A 12,361-nucleotide genomic window follows, 5' to 3' on the forward strand; every position below is an offset into this window, starting at 1 on the left:
CCCCCATAAGCCCCTCCAGTGGGACTTGGGGAGGGGCATGTGTGAAGAAGGGGGAGAGAGGGTGGGACCGGGAGGGGAGGAGATAGTTTCTGTTTTTAAAGTTCTCCTCAAGAAATATACACAAGGCATGTGCACAGGCACACAGCTGAGCTAGTCTTATTAATTCTCCCGTTGCGAGGACACAGCCCAGAATTAGAATATACAACAGAAGACCAAGTTGAAGAATCCTAAAGACATTCCATGGTACAGTGCCTCTCTGAAAGCTGTATTTGTAACCAGATGCCTGACAAAGTAATTTAAAGAACAGACTAATTCTGGTCCACGACTCTGAGGAACGCCGTCCGTCATGATGGAAAAAAGATGGAGACAGGAGCAGCCTGGTTCACGGTCCCAACCAGGAAGCAGAGAAAGCGGAAGGCCAGCACTCGGCCAGCTTTCTCCTTCCTTTTCCCCTTTATGTTCATTCCAGGACTCCAGTCCACAGGGTGGGTGGTGTGGCCAGTATGACAGGAAGTTTGGAAGCAAGGCCATCACTTCCCTCTTGGCCTGTGTTTCTGTGCAGCAGGATCACAGAATGACATTGTTCCAGCCCGTCCTGTCTACTGGGAGCTCCATGCTGAAGGTCACGCAGGATGCCCAGAATCAGAAGCACAGATGTGGCTTCTGCCACAGGATCCCACAGCTTGGAGGCTCTTACACAGCCAGCCAGCATCCTCTGCTGGTAACTTGCAAATGCTAGGGGGAACTAAAGGTGAAAACCACCTGAGGACAATGAGAGGGGGGTGAGGTAAGGGACCAGACTGAAGGTGCTCTGTCTGTTCAAGTGATCTACAGTGATGGCACTTTTTGTCTCTCATGAGTGGATTTTTTCAGCATATAGCAAGCACAAGTAAAAGAACAAGTAGCAGGTAGACAAGAGAACATCAAATTGAGTGATCAACACAGCGGAAATGACTAGGAAAGCCTTGCTAAAATTCACGCCAAAGTTCTCATGAAGAGATCTCTAGACAGGGTGCTCTCTCTGCAATGTGTGTCTGGCTGCATTCCCACGGCACATGAGTTTTTAAGCTATAAAGGAATAGTTTGCCTTGTAGCTGTTCTCAAGTGAACAGTGGCTTTACTGTCTTTAGCTGTTCGTTGCTGTCTTTCCTGAAAAAGGACTGGAAACCAGTCTGTCCCAGGACAGGAGGTCCCAGGGGACACTTGAAACCAACCTTGTCCTTAAAGTCTATTCTCGATGCACACAAATAGCACATAGCAATTTACTAATGTGTGATTTATCCTCCTGAGGATGGAGGACTTACAAAGGATGCTTAATTTGGTGGTCAGCCACGCTTTCACTGGGGTGCTGGAAAGAAAAGGGTGAAAGGTTGGGTGGTGGTGAAGACATCCAGAAAAGACCAGAGTGTGGCTAGGGATGTAGCTCAATTTTCTGAGTGTGTGTCAAGCATGCACACACTCTGGGTTTGATCCCTAGAACTGCATAGCATTGGCTATAATGGTGCACATGTGTAATCCCAGCACTCAGCAGGTAGAAAATGGAGATCAGAGGCTCAAGGTCATCCTCAGCTACATAAGCAAGTTCAAGGCCAGCCTGGGCTAAATAGGACCCTGTCTCAAAGTGGAGAAATATTTTACTTTTAGTACTTTTTGTCAGATCCACCTCAAGGATGGAGTCAGCGCTGAGGCAAAGACTTGGAAGCAGCTGGTCTACCTAAGTGGATGTAAAGTGGGGGTGGGGGTGAAAATGAGGCCAGGAAGGAAGAAGGAATAGTAAAGCATGATGGAGGCACATGTAGATAAGGAAGGCTGTGGTTCTACAGAACTCACCAAAGGAGCCGCTGGAAGAGAAGGAGGCTTCGGTGCCTGCGGAGACTCTCCCGGAGGCCTTAATTAACCTCACCACACTGAGCTTGTGTGGCTGCGGCTGAAGGGCCCTTTGAGGGACCTGAAGAAAGAGAGCCACGTCCACTCCAACCCTTGGACTGTGGAACTGTCCACCCCAGCTCTGCTGAGACAAAGAAGGAAACCTCTCAGGCCCCTGTCACCGACCGTGTGGCCCCTCCTCCCTGGATCAGAGCCAAAGCCAGGAGAGAGCTGACAGGGACCCAGGGATAAAGCTCCTATCTGGTTAAGGTCGGCTCATGGAAAAATGTGTGCAGCACAGCAGGCTCTCCTTAAAGCCTTCTGCGAGAGAAGTTGCGGCTCGCTGAGAGTCCCAGGTTTGTGGACAGGAGCAGAGCTCAGTAACTGGGAAAGTCCTCTGAAAAAAAAAAAAATAGCTTTGCCAAAGAAGTCCAGAATATTCACTTCCAATTATTCCTTTTTAACAGCAAGCAAAATGTCACCACTCCATACAGTTTCGGGGAGTAAGAGGGACAAAACACGGGAAATTGTCCTAAGTGATAAATCTTGCTTTGGGTACAAAGATAATCGTGCGGAAGCTAGGACAAGGGCAGTGGGTAAGAGCGCTTGCTGCACCAGCATGAGGCCGATATTGACCTCTCTACATGCAGACACATACAAACAAGTGCCTACATGAACAGGTACACACCCACGCACAACCCAAGTGTGTCTGAGTGACTCCTCCTCAAATGACAGAAGCCATCCATGAGCTTTGTGTCTAGACTGACAGTATACACTAACTGTGTCACCTACGTGACATTTACTAAGCTCAAGGCTCTGGACGAGCAAGTCAACCCATCATTGTCCCTGTCCGGGCCACCAACCTTGTCATTGCCAGACATCATCTCCATTGCCAGATGTCACGAGCATGGCAATCGCTGATGCATCACACAGCTGAGAAGTCGTGCAAGAGACACAGGAGCCAGCGAGGCTTATCTCAACCCCAATACAAACAGCTCTCTCACTTGCAGGACTCTTCAGGTGCCTACCGCCCAGGTTTATTTGTTTATGGTTTATCCACGTGTCCTTTTCTCCCCAGCGCGTGAGTTCAAGTGCACACCACCACGTCCAGCTCTGTACGTGGGTATTAGGAATTGAACTCGGGTTTTCAAGCTTTCACGGCAATTGCTTTTCTCACTGAGCTATTATCCCAGCCAGCCCTTGGGGATGCCAACAGAACAGCTCTGAGTCTCACAGCCTTCTGGGCCAGTTCAGTTTCCCAGGAGGATATTTAACTCAAACTCACTTTAAGTGGAAGTGTGAGTCATATCCTTCATGAAAAAGAAAAAAAAATATTCTCAGCCTCCCCCACCAGACCCCTCACACAAACCAAGTAATTTTAAAGATTCGTGTCATAAGGGAATAATCTTCGAGGGGAAGAAAACCTCGTGTACGGTAATAATGCCTTGGAAGGTTTTTTTTTTTGTTTTTTTTTTTCCAAGTTGTGTCTTAAAAGTATGTTCTCTGGGCCAAAAAATAATTGCACGTTCATCCTAGCAGATTGAGAGAAAGTCAAGGATTTAGTCTGAGGAAATACATTTGAGGTGTGTGGAGAATGACATTTGGGAGGATATTAGGTTCTGCAGTACGAAGGTGCAGGCATTAATAGCTACTTGTAAACAGAACAAAGGCTGATGGGAGATGCAGCCCTCTGTCTCAGGAAAATGAATCTCCCCAAGTGGAATTTCATTCACCTGCCCAATTTTCAGGGGTCACATCACAGCAGATATTTTATAGTTACCAAATCCCAGTCAGCCACAGGACTGAGTCGTAATGGAAGTCTCAAGCCCACCACACCCATGTCCTATAACATGGCTCTCTCTTTTTCTTTTTCTCTCTCTGTTTCACTCCTGATCTGAGAACATTTCACGCACGCTGGCAGTTCTGAATGCCTACCCTGTGTGAGAAGCTGAGATTGCAATCAAATGCAAATTCAGGATTTACAGGACAGTTAAAAACCATGAGGACTATGGAGTCTCACTGGCTAAGGTATCATAGAAGGAGACAGATAATTACATCATTATAACGCAAGTTATGAGATGAGAGGAGGAGAGGTAGCTGTGCTTTGGAGATCGGTGGAAGAAAGCTGAGCAGGGGCCGAAAGTTCAGCCGCTCCTCAGTGGAAAGGGCACCTCCAGGCACCCCTATCATCAGTGAACACGGGCTCACTAAGACTGAGCATTTTGTTATATGCTCAACAGGAGCCGTGATTATCCTCAGCGATTCAGTGGATGCGTAACTTGTGAGGTCACATATAGCATGGGTTGGACCTGTCATCAGCACCTAGCCAGTGGGTGATGGCTCTTCTTCACAGTCGGCTGATCAGATCTAGAGTCACTCAGGAGACGCATTCTGGGGCGTGGCTTTGAAAGAGTTCTCAGAGAATTGTAACTGAGGAAGAAGAACCATGCCAAATGTTGGCACTCTACCACGGGCTGGGACCACGGACAGAATGAAATGTGAAAGGAAAGACCCCCAGGAACGCTGGCATTAACCTCTCTCTGCTTTCTGGCACCCACCTCACACTCGCAGTACCACACCTTTCCATCCTGACGGACTGCACCCTCCCAATCCTGAGCCAAAACAAACCCTTCCTTAAGTTGCTTTGATCAGGTGTCTAATCATAACATATGGAAGCAGGTCAAAGGTCAAAGAAGGAAGGAAGCATGGCAAACACCCACAAAGAGGCTGAGCACCATGTTCTCTTGAAAAGTATGAAGCACCAGCTCAGCAGTCAATTCACCTCTTGGAGAAAATCTGAACTTGTCATTCAACCAAAGTAGCATCCCCCATGCCTAGCTTTTGCTCAGCCCTTAAGCCAGACATGTAGTGATGTATGCCCGCTCTATGCAGCTGTGAACGAGCAGATCCATATTATTGAAAACCACCACCCAGTAAGAAGCAGTTCATCAGGAGAAAGATGGGCTTCCGGTTCTTCTGAACCCAATGAGCTCGAAGCCCGAAGATGGAATTGTGACAGCTCTCCACACCCAGTCTCTCTCTCTCTCTCTCTGCAAAGCTCAGCTCATGACCAGCATAAAAATAATTAAAGCAGATTTGCCAAAGTACTGAATCTTGGACATTTCTAAAGGTCAGAAACAATTGCAAAAACCACATTTGATTGAAACAGATTTTGCATTTAAAAAATCACAATATACATTACCATTATATTTAGAGTGATTATATATTAGTTTAAACAATGCACATTAATTTTCTCTAATTCTGAAGGCTAGAATTCAAGATTGAGCTAGGCACAGGCTTCCATCTCCTGAGGCTTCCCTCTCTCTCCTGCAGGGGATCATCTTATTGTCCCCCCCCCCCCCGTGGCCTTGCTCTCCTGTTCCACTTCTTAAAAGGATGCTGCTTCTAATGACATCACATAGCCTGTACCTCTGTGAATGTCCACCTCTCAGTACAGTCTGTGCTTCAACATAGGAATGCTCAGGTGGGAGGACACAGACAGACAGACATGCAATCTAGTTCCCAACAAGCGTGACCCTAAAGCAAGGGAGGATTCACTTTATGAGTCTACATTGAACATGATGCTCAAAATAACTTGTGTCTTTACCAAGCGCTTTCTTTGCAGAAATTGTGTGTGAAATGCAGTTAATTGTTTGTACAGGACTGTTTCTATAAAAAGAACCCCATGACATAAACGAAGTTATTTAAGTCTTTCTACTTCTCTGTGCCTTTTGGGATAGATGAGCCATGTCCAAGTGGGCCAGCAGAGCCCTAACAGCGGAAGGCATGGTGAAATCTCTTTGCTATATGATGGTCTAGGGTGAGTGACAGCTGACTCGCCAGAGCCTCCGGTAACTCTGTAGACAGAAATATCATTATTCTCTAGGTAAAAAAAGCAGTGTGATTACTACAAGCAACTAGTCTCAGAATAATCCCCCCTCCTTATCTCAATTAGAGCCTGTCTTCAATGCTGACTTGTAGGAAAATCTCAGGCCCCACTATTTCCAGTCTATTGTTCAGAACACAGAAGTTCAAGTTGGAGGACTTCGTTTTCTCCCCCAACACTCCATTAACAGCCCAAGTACAATGCCAGTGATTGTACAAGGAAGTAAAAGCACCAACAAATCCATACTCGCACTGAAAACAAGATGTGGAGAATGCCTCCAAAGACGAAGTTTTGAACCCTGGACTCTCAGGCACAGGAACAGGATAAGTGCGTGTTTAGGAGAGGACCCTGACTGCCCACTCACTGCCCTGAGCCTTTGAGAGAAGCCTGTTGACTGTGGGAACCTCAGGACTTGGAAACAACAAGAAAGAGATTAGAAGAAGCCTTGCTGCATTTGGTGGCTCCCGATGCCCAGACATGTTGGGAGAGGGAGCAAGTTCAAAGTCAGCCCGATCTGCATGTTACATCGCAGGCCAGCCAGCTCCATAAGGAAACCAGGTCTTAACACAAAGTACATGCCAAGCTCGCGGAATAGGAAAAGTGAGCGAGGCTCACCCTCACGAACGTGAGCACAGAGAGCTGGGTCATTCCCGTGGAAGCCCAGCCCTCCTCCTGGTAGCAGTACCCGCCAAGATGGTGCATGCAGCTTACAGGCCAGGCTTTCCTAATCCAGCCAGGCTCCTTGGAACAGGGTTGCCAAGCTGCCCCACCCCAGGGGAGAGGCGCTATGCCCTTCACCTGACTACTCTGTAAGAACAATCCTAACATCAAGGAAAAGGGAACATTGTGGCGCCTATAACTTAAGGAGAAGAAAGAGGTTGACTGACTTACTGCTGCGCTGGACACAGGGTTGCGTGGCCCTGGCCCCTCCTTTAAGGGATACTTGCTCCCAAGAGCTGGGGAGATGGCACAGTGGGTAAAAGCACTTCTTTGTGCAAGTGTGAGGACCTGAGTTCAAACCCCCGGCACCGGCATAAAAAGCAAGGCCTGGACACCCTCACATGGGGGGGGGGGCCAACATGTAGATTCCTGAAGCTCACCAGCCTGCCAAAATGGTAAGCTTCCAGTTCAATGAGAGATTCTGCCTCACAGCAATGAGGTGGACAGTGAACAGTGCATATGTACATGTGTGTGTGCAAACGTGTTACCTGGGCAACACAAGAGAGCGAATTTTACTTCTAGTGAACACCTTTGAGCTGTGTCTCTGAGGACAGGCCACTCCCCTAATCCTGGCCTTGGGCTTCTCATTCATAAAGCGGCAGGGATGAACTGTTTGGAGCGCTTGACGAAAGGCAGGGATATAGAAGACTATCTGTCGGCCAGACTCGGCTCCCAAGCTCAGCAGTGGAGCCTCAGAGGGTGAAGAAGGAAGCCAAAGCACCTCCTCTACACTCAGCATCCCCAAGGGCCCTGCAAAATCTGACCCCCAAACAGTACACTGCTGCCGGCCAGGTCCCGCACTGATCCTTTTAATGTCCCGAGTGTGCTTTCCATCTCCTCCTTGGACCCTATGCCTCAGGCTTTCCTTCCCCCCATATTCCCTCTCCCAGGGCATAAGTACGAACACCCACATGCCGTTCACCCCACAGCCATGGCCCACCTACAGCGCCACCTGCAAGGACACTGAAGTCTTGAATAACCATGAGGTTAAACAAAATGAAAGTTGTTTTCAAGTATCGTGAGTATCACGACAAGAAATCCAAAGTACCTCATAACACATGGTGAATATTATCACTAAAAGTCAAAATCAACCATCAACAAAGAACGGAATAACTATAGAGAACTAAATTCCCTGCTAGCCAGTGAGAACCAAGCAAACCAGTGTGGCATACCACTGCCGAGTTCATTTGGCCGGGAAAGCTCATAGCCCTGGCAAATGAGAATTAGACTCTAATTACTCCATTGGCAGGTCTCAGAAAATTCTAAAATATACTTTCTACAACTGTCACAATGTCAAAACAATTATTTGGCTGCTCGAGCAGGTGTCAGGCATTGTAAGGGAAGTATGTCCTGGTAAAATGAAATGGGAAGTCTCTGTGCAATTGGAACCGTAATCCCAGGCCCTAATTATAGCATCTCAGGTACCTCAGATTGCCTCGGAGTCAGGAAGCAAAGAGGAAGGAAGGCTGATTTCCCTTTTTCTCTTCTGTGCCCTGAGGCACTGAATTCTGAGCCCATGGTGAAGGCAGACTGCGCCGCCTCCGTGTCAGCAGGGAACTCTGGGCAGCTCTGCCTCCCAGCATTGCCTCTGAGCCACCACTGGGCCTGAAACACTCTTGTCTTTAGAGGGACTAAACTCTGTTATCCTTTTGACCTGATACCTTTGGCCAGGCACCATCTTGATCCTGTTTTACAAAAGCCCAAATTTACCAGCAAGGACACTCCAAGCTCCCTCACTCTGCAAGAACATCCTTCCCCTGCTCGGCTCCTGTGAAACTGCCCATCTTCTTGCTTTAGCAGCAAAACCAGGCCAGCAATACTCCACGCTGCCCTTTGAACTGGAGACAGCAAGTCAAGCCACCATCATGGCGTCTCCCTAGCTGGTCATAAATCACGGATACAGGATTCGTGTCCACCCATAACTGTATGACTTAGGGGTGATGCCAGGAAAAGATTTCCAAATTCAAGAAGTACCCGGCAGATGTGCTTGGTAGCCTCTTGTAGACAAAGCACCCTGTGCAATACAGAAGTGTTACACACGGTATCAGACAAGATTTCTGACCTCAAGAAACTCATATTTGCCAAAAAAAAAAAAAAAAAAAAAAGTATATGTTCTTATTTTCTGAACATAATGTCAGCCCTCCTGAAGAAAAAAAAAAACCCTCAAAAGTTAAGGAATTTATCACGACTTGAGGTCAAGATAATGTACATGGATGAGATAAAATGCAACCTGGTCCTTGAAGGCTGAGGAAGATGGCGGCAGATTGCAGTGCGGGGAGGAAGACCCTCAATCATTGTTAAGCCTTCTCTGATAGAAACTTTTCTTGGACCCCTAGGGTTAGCTGGCCTTCCATTGTGCACTCTCCATCATGTTTATGGCCTTCAGCACAGCTCCCTGCTTCGTCTATTCATCTCCCTAGTCATATGAGCTCCATGGGAATGACTGCTATGCTAAACACAGCAGTTGGCACGGATTGTGTCTTCGTGGTATTTTGCCAGTGATTTAGGGACAAAGCCGTGGATCAGGCAATGGATACAGAGAGAGCAAACACAGTAGCTACTGCATTTGAAATGACAAGGACTTGGCTTTGTTAAGGCCGGGAGCAGCAAAAGGTACCCATACAAATGAGTCTGCTAAAGCAAATAGCAATCACTGAGTGATGGAAAGCCAAGTAAGCTGCCCAGCAGCCAAAGGGCCTCATCTGACCTCTGGGTGAGAAAGGAACCCCTGGGAAGGGTTGGGGAAGTGGTTTGAAGAAGCAACACCCAAAGCAAGGGGAAGCACTTCAGAACCTGTCCTGAGGGTAGCTGTGGGTCTGCCTTGCAGAATATTCTTGAGGATTAAATGACGAGAGTGACAGAAAAGTGGTGGTGTCTTCTTGCACACAAACCCAACAGTTGAGCAGGACAAGAAATGCCAAGGCTGGGATAGGCGCATCTAGACTCTAACGTCTGCTCCATCTAAATCTTACCTTCTGGTGTCCTAACTACTCTGATGGTCAAATGAAAGATGGCTATCATTGTTGCTGCCATCACTGCACTTAAAATTCAAAACCTTGGGTACCACCAAAACCATATTTTCTTCTGCAATATAGCATACTCCTGAAATGACAGATGGATGTTTAATGACCACTAATCTTAGAATTAGTGGTTTTGTAAGCATAAAGTCCAAATGAAAAAAAACCCACAATACACAATACTCAACCCTGCTATTCTGTGGAAGGGGAATTTCCTGCCTTAAGGCACAAAGACAGGATAGAAGAGATTCTTCTAGACATGAGCAAGAGCCAGGAATGAAAAACAATGCCCTGAACTCCCAACTGACCTACAGAGAAGTGCTTGACTGCCAAGTGTTCTTCCCAGTCATTTGGAGGCTCTTATAGACTCCACCATATTCCTCTTGAGTGATGTCATCAGGGTTTCTGGTCCAAACTGGCTTTGTCTTATTCAGCTCTTCCTGATCAATTGTTTTTCTCCTTCATCTTCTTTTTGTTTTTTTCCTTATCTTTGCCATTGTCGTTCTCTGCATATGATACCACATCTTCAATCTTAAGCTGCTCTTCCTCATCCTTATCTTCCTCCTCTTTCTCACCTTTCTCTTCCTCTGCATCATCACTGATCCCCTCTTGTCTTTCTCCAAATAGAGGGTGATAGGAATAGCCTGGGATAGCCTATGAACTCTGAGTGTTTCTTCATGACTTCCTTGACCCTGCTCTCTTCTAAGTATTCTATGTGGTCTTCTTTGAGGTGAAGGATCACCCTGGTACCCTGGCCAATGGGCTCACCATAGTCTGCATGAACTGAAAGAGCCCAGGCATATTGCTCATCATCATTTTGCTCTGTGATTGCAACCACCCTCTCTGCCACTAGACAGGCCGAATAGAATCCAACCTCAAACTTGCCCAGTCACAGAGATGTCTGCACCAGCCTGGAGAGCCTCCATGAACGCTTTCTCACCAGACTTAGCAATGGTTCCCAAGTTATTTATGAGGTCAGCCTTGGTCCTGCCAATGCCTGTGTCCACCAAAGTCAGTGGGCGCTCCTGAAGATGGGGTTGGAGATGTCAATTTTCAGCTCTTTGCCACTGTCTGACTTGGAAGGGTCTGTCAGGCTCTCATACCAAATCTTGTCCAAGGCATGAGAAGCATTAGAGGTCAACTCCAGAAGAAAAAAAAAATCCCTTTTGAATAGATAGTATTGATGATAAGGGGCATGAGCTGAGCAATTTCTGCCTAAAAGGCAAAGGTCTCTACATCTTCCTCTCCATGGTGGACTTCCTCAGGCATCTTGACAGGAAAGCCAAATAGTAGTATAGAGCAGGGCCTAGACCACATCCGACTCTCACGGCAAGCCTGGGCTGCAATTGTAATGATAAAACTTTTTAAAGGCCATTTAGAGAGCTAAACATGGCCCAGGATGAATTTTAAGTAGGCTATAAACCTGCAACATTCCAACCTCCCCACAACCACTGAAGTTCTAATCCATTAATCAGCCTTGCAGAAAGTTCAGTGAATGCACTGCTCCTTTTGGGAAACTTTTATTCGCAATTAAAACCCAGTGCCCTGAGAGAGAGAGAGAGAGAGAGAGAGAGAGAGAGAGAGAGATGGAAGAGGTGGTTTAGTGGTTAAAAGCACTTCGCTATTACAGAGAACTTGGGTTTGGTTCCCAGCACCCACGTGGAAAGTCACACTGTTTATAACTCCAGTTCCAAAGGATCTGACACTCTGAGATGCTGTGCATACACGGAATATGTATATACATGTGGGCAAAACACTCAAACAGGTAAGCTAAAAATAAATAAACCTTTAAACAACAACAAAAAAAAGCATTGTGATAATTCAGCATGAGAAATTAAACTTTTAACATTCTCTCTCTCTCCCTCTCTCTCTTTCACACACACACTCATACCTCCTTGAAACAGACAACAAAGAAAACAGGCTAGAAAAGCAGGTGCCAGATCAGCACGGGAACTCTCTTTTTCATGAATCCCCCACACATTATCACTAACCCCATTTTACACGCCATGGTGAGCATAACTGACTATAAGCATGCTTCATGGACATTTGCAACAGTCCTTTCAACACTGGAGAATGGAAAGGGTCTACCTGGGTCCTCCTGACCTCCCAGAGGGGGGTGGTATAAATTGAGTGTGAATTAACGGAGGCTGGTGATGTGCTGCCAAAGCTCCCAAGCCAGCTGGCATATCTGTCCCTCCACCCTCACGTATTAGCTATCATGAGCTCTCAACGGCTCCCTCTTTCAGACAATTGCCTTTGACTGACAGAAACAGTAGCCTTCCTGGAAGAAATAAAGATATTCTAAAGAGTGTGTTGTCCCCCCACTTGGCTATCAAACTACTGAAATTGCTCTCCAAGAAATTGAAATTTCATTAAAAAAAAAAAAAATTCTCACACTGGGTAAGGTAAAGGCTGACACTTATGGCCAACCAGAGTGGGAACTTGTCTCAAGGAGATTTCACAGTTCTGACAGCTTGTCAGACCATCCTAACCATCCTAACGGGACACACTGAAGCTGAGATGATGATGATGGGCGGGGCCACACCTTGACCCTGACTGCTCATCTCTGCCTCTTACCTCCTGTTAAAACCTATTTCAGGACCCTGTAGATGAATATGGGGTAGGGAAACATGGACATCTTTGCTCCCCTTCTCCACATGGCCACAGGGAGCAACTCTCTCTCTGCTTTTCACTCTATTTGTCTGTTTCATTGGCTCATTCAGGACTGGGGCTGAGTCTAGCCCATTAGATTCAGGCTTTGACCCTAACTCAAGCAACGAGACTTCTGCCCTAAGGGTGTATGTCCTACCCCTAGGGACAGTCCACAGACAGCCACTGACAGGCCTACCTGGCCTTGGCCAGGGCGATGCTC

General features: G+C 46.9%; 1 pseudogene; it reads right to left on the bottom strand.

Moving 5' to 3' along the window:
• Positions 1-9,933: 9,933 nt before the first annotated feature.
• LOC129672247 (heat shock protein HSP 90-beta-like) lies at positions 9,934-10,758 on the bottom strand (annotated as a pseudogene).
• Between the last annotated feature and the right edge of the window lie 1,603 nt (positions 10,759-12,361).

The sequence above is a fragment of the Psammomys obesus genome, unplaced genomic scaffold, assembly GCF_907164565.1.
Source record: "Psammomys obesus unplaced genomic scaffold, mPsaObe1.curated_primary_1811, whole genome shotgun sequence".
Classification (NCBI taxonomy): Eukaryota; Metazoa; Chordata; class Mammalia; order Rodentia; family Muridae; genus Psammomys; species Psammomys obesus.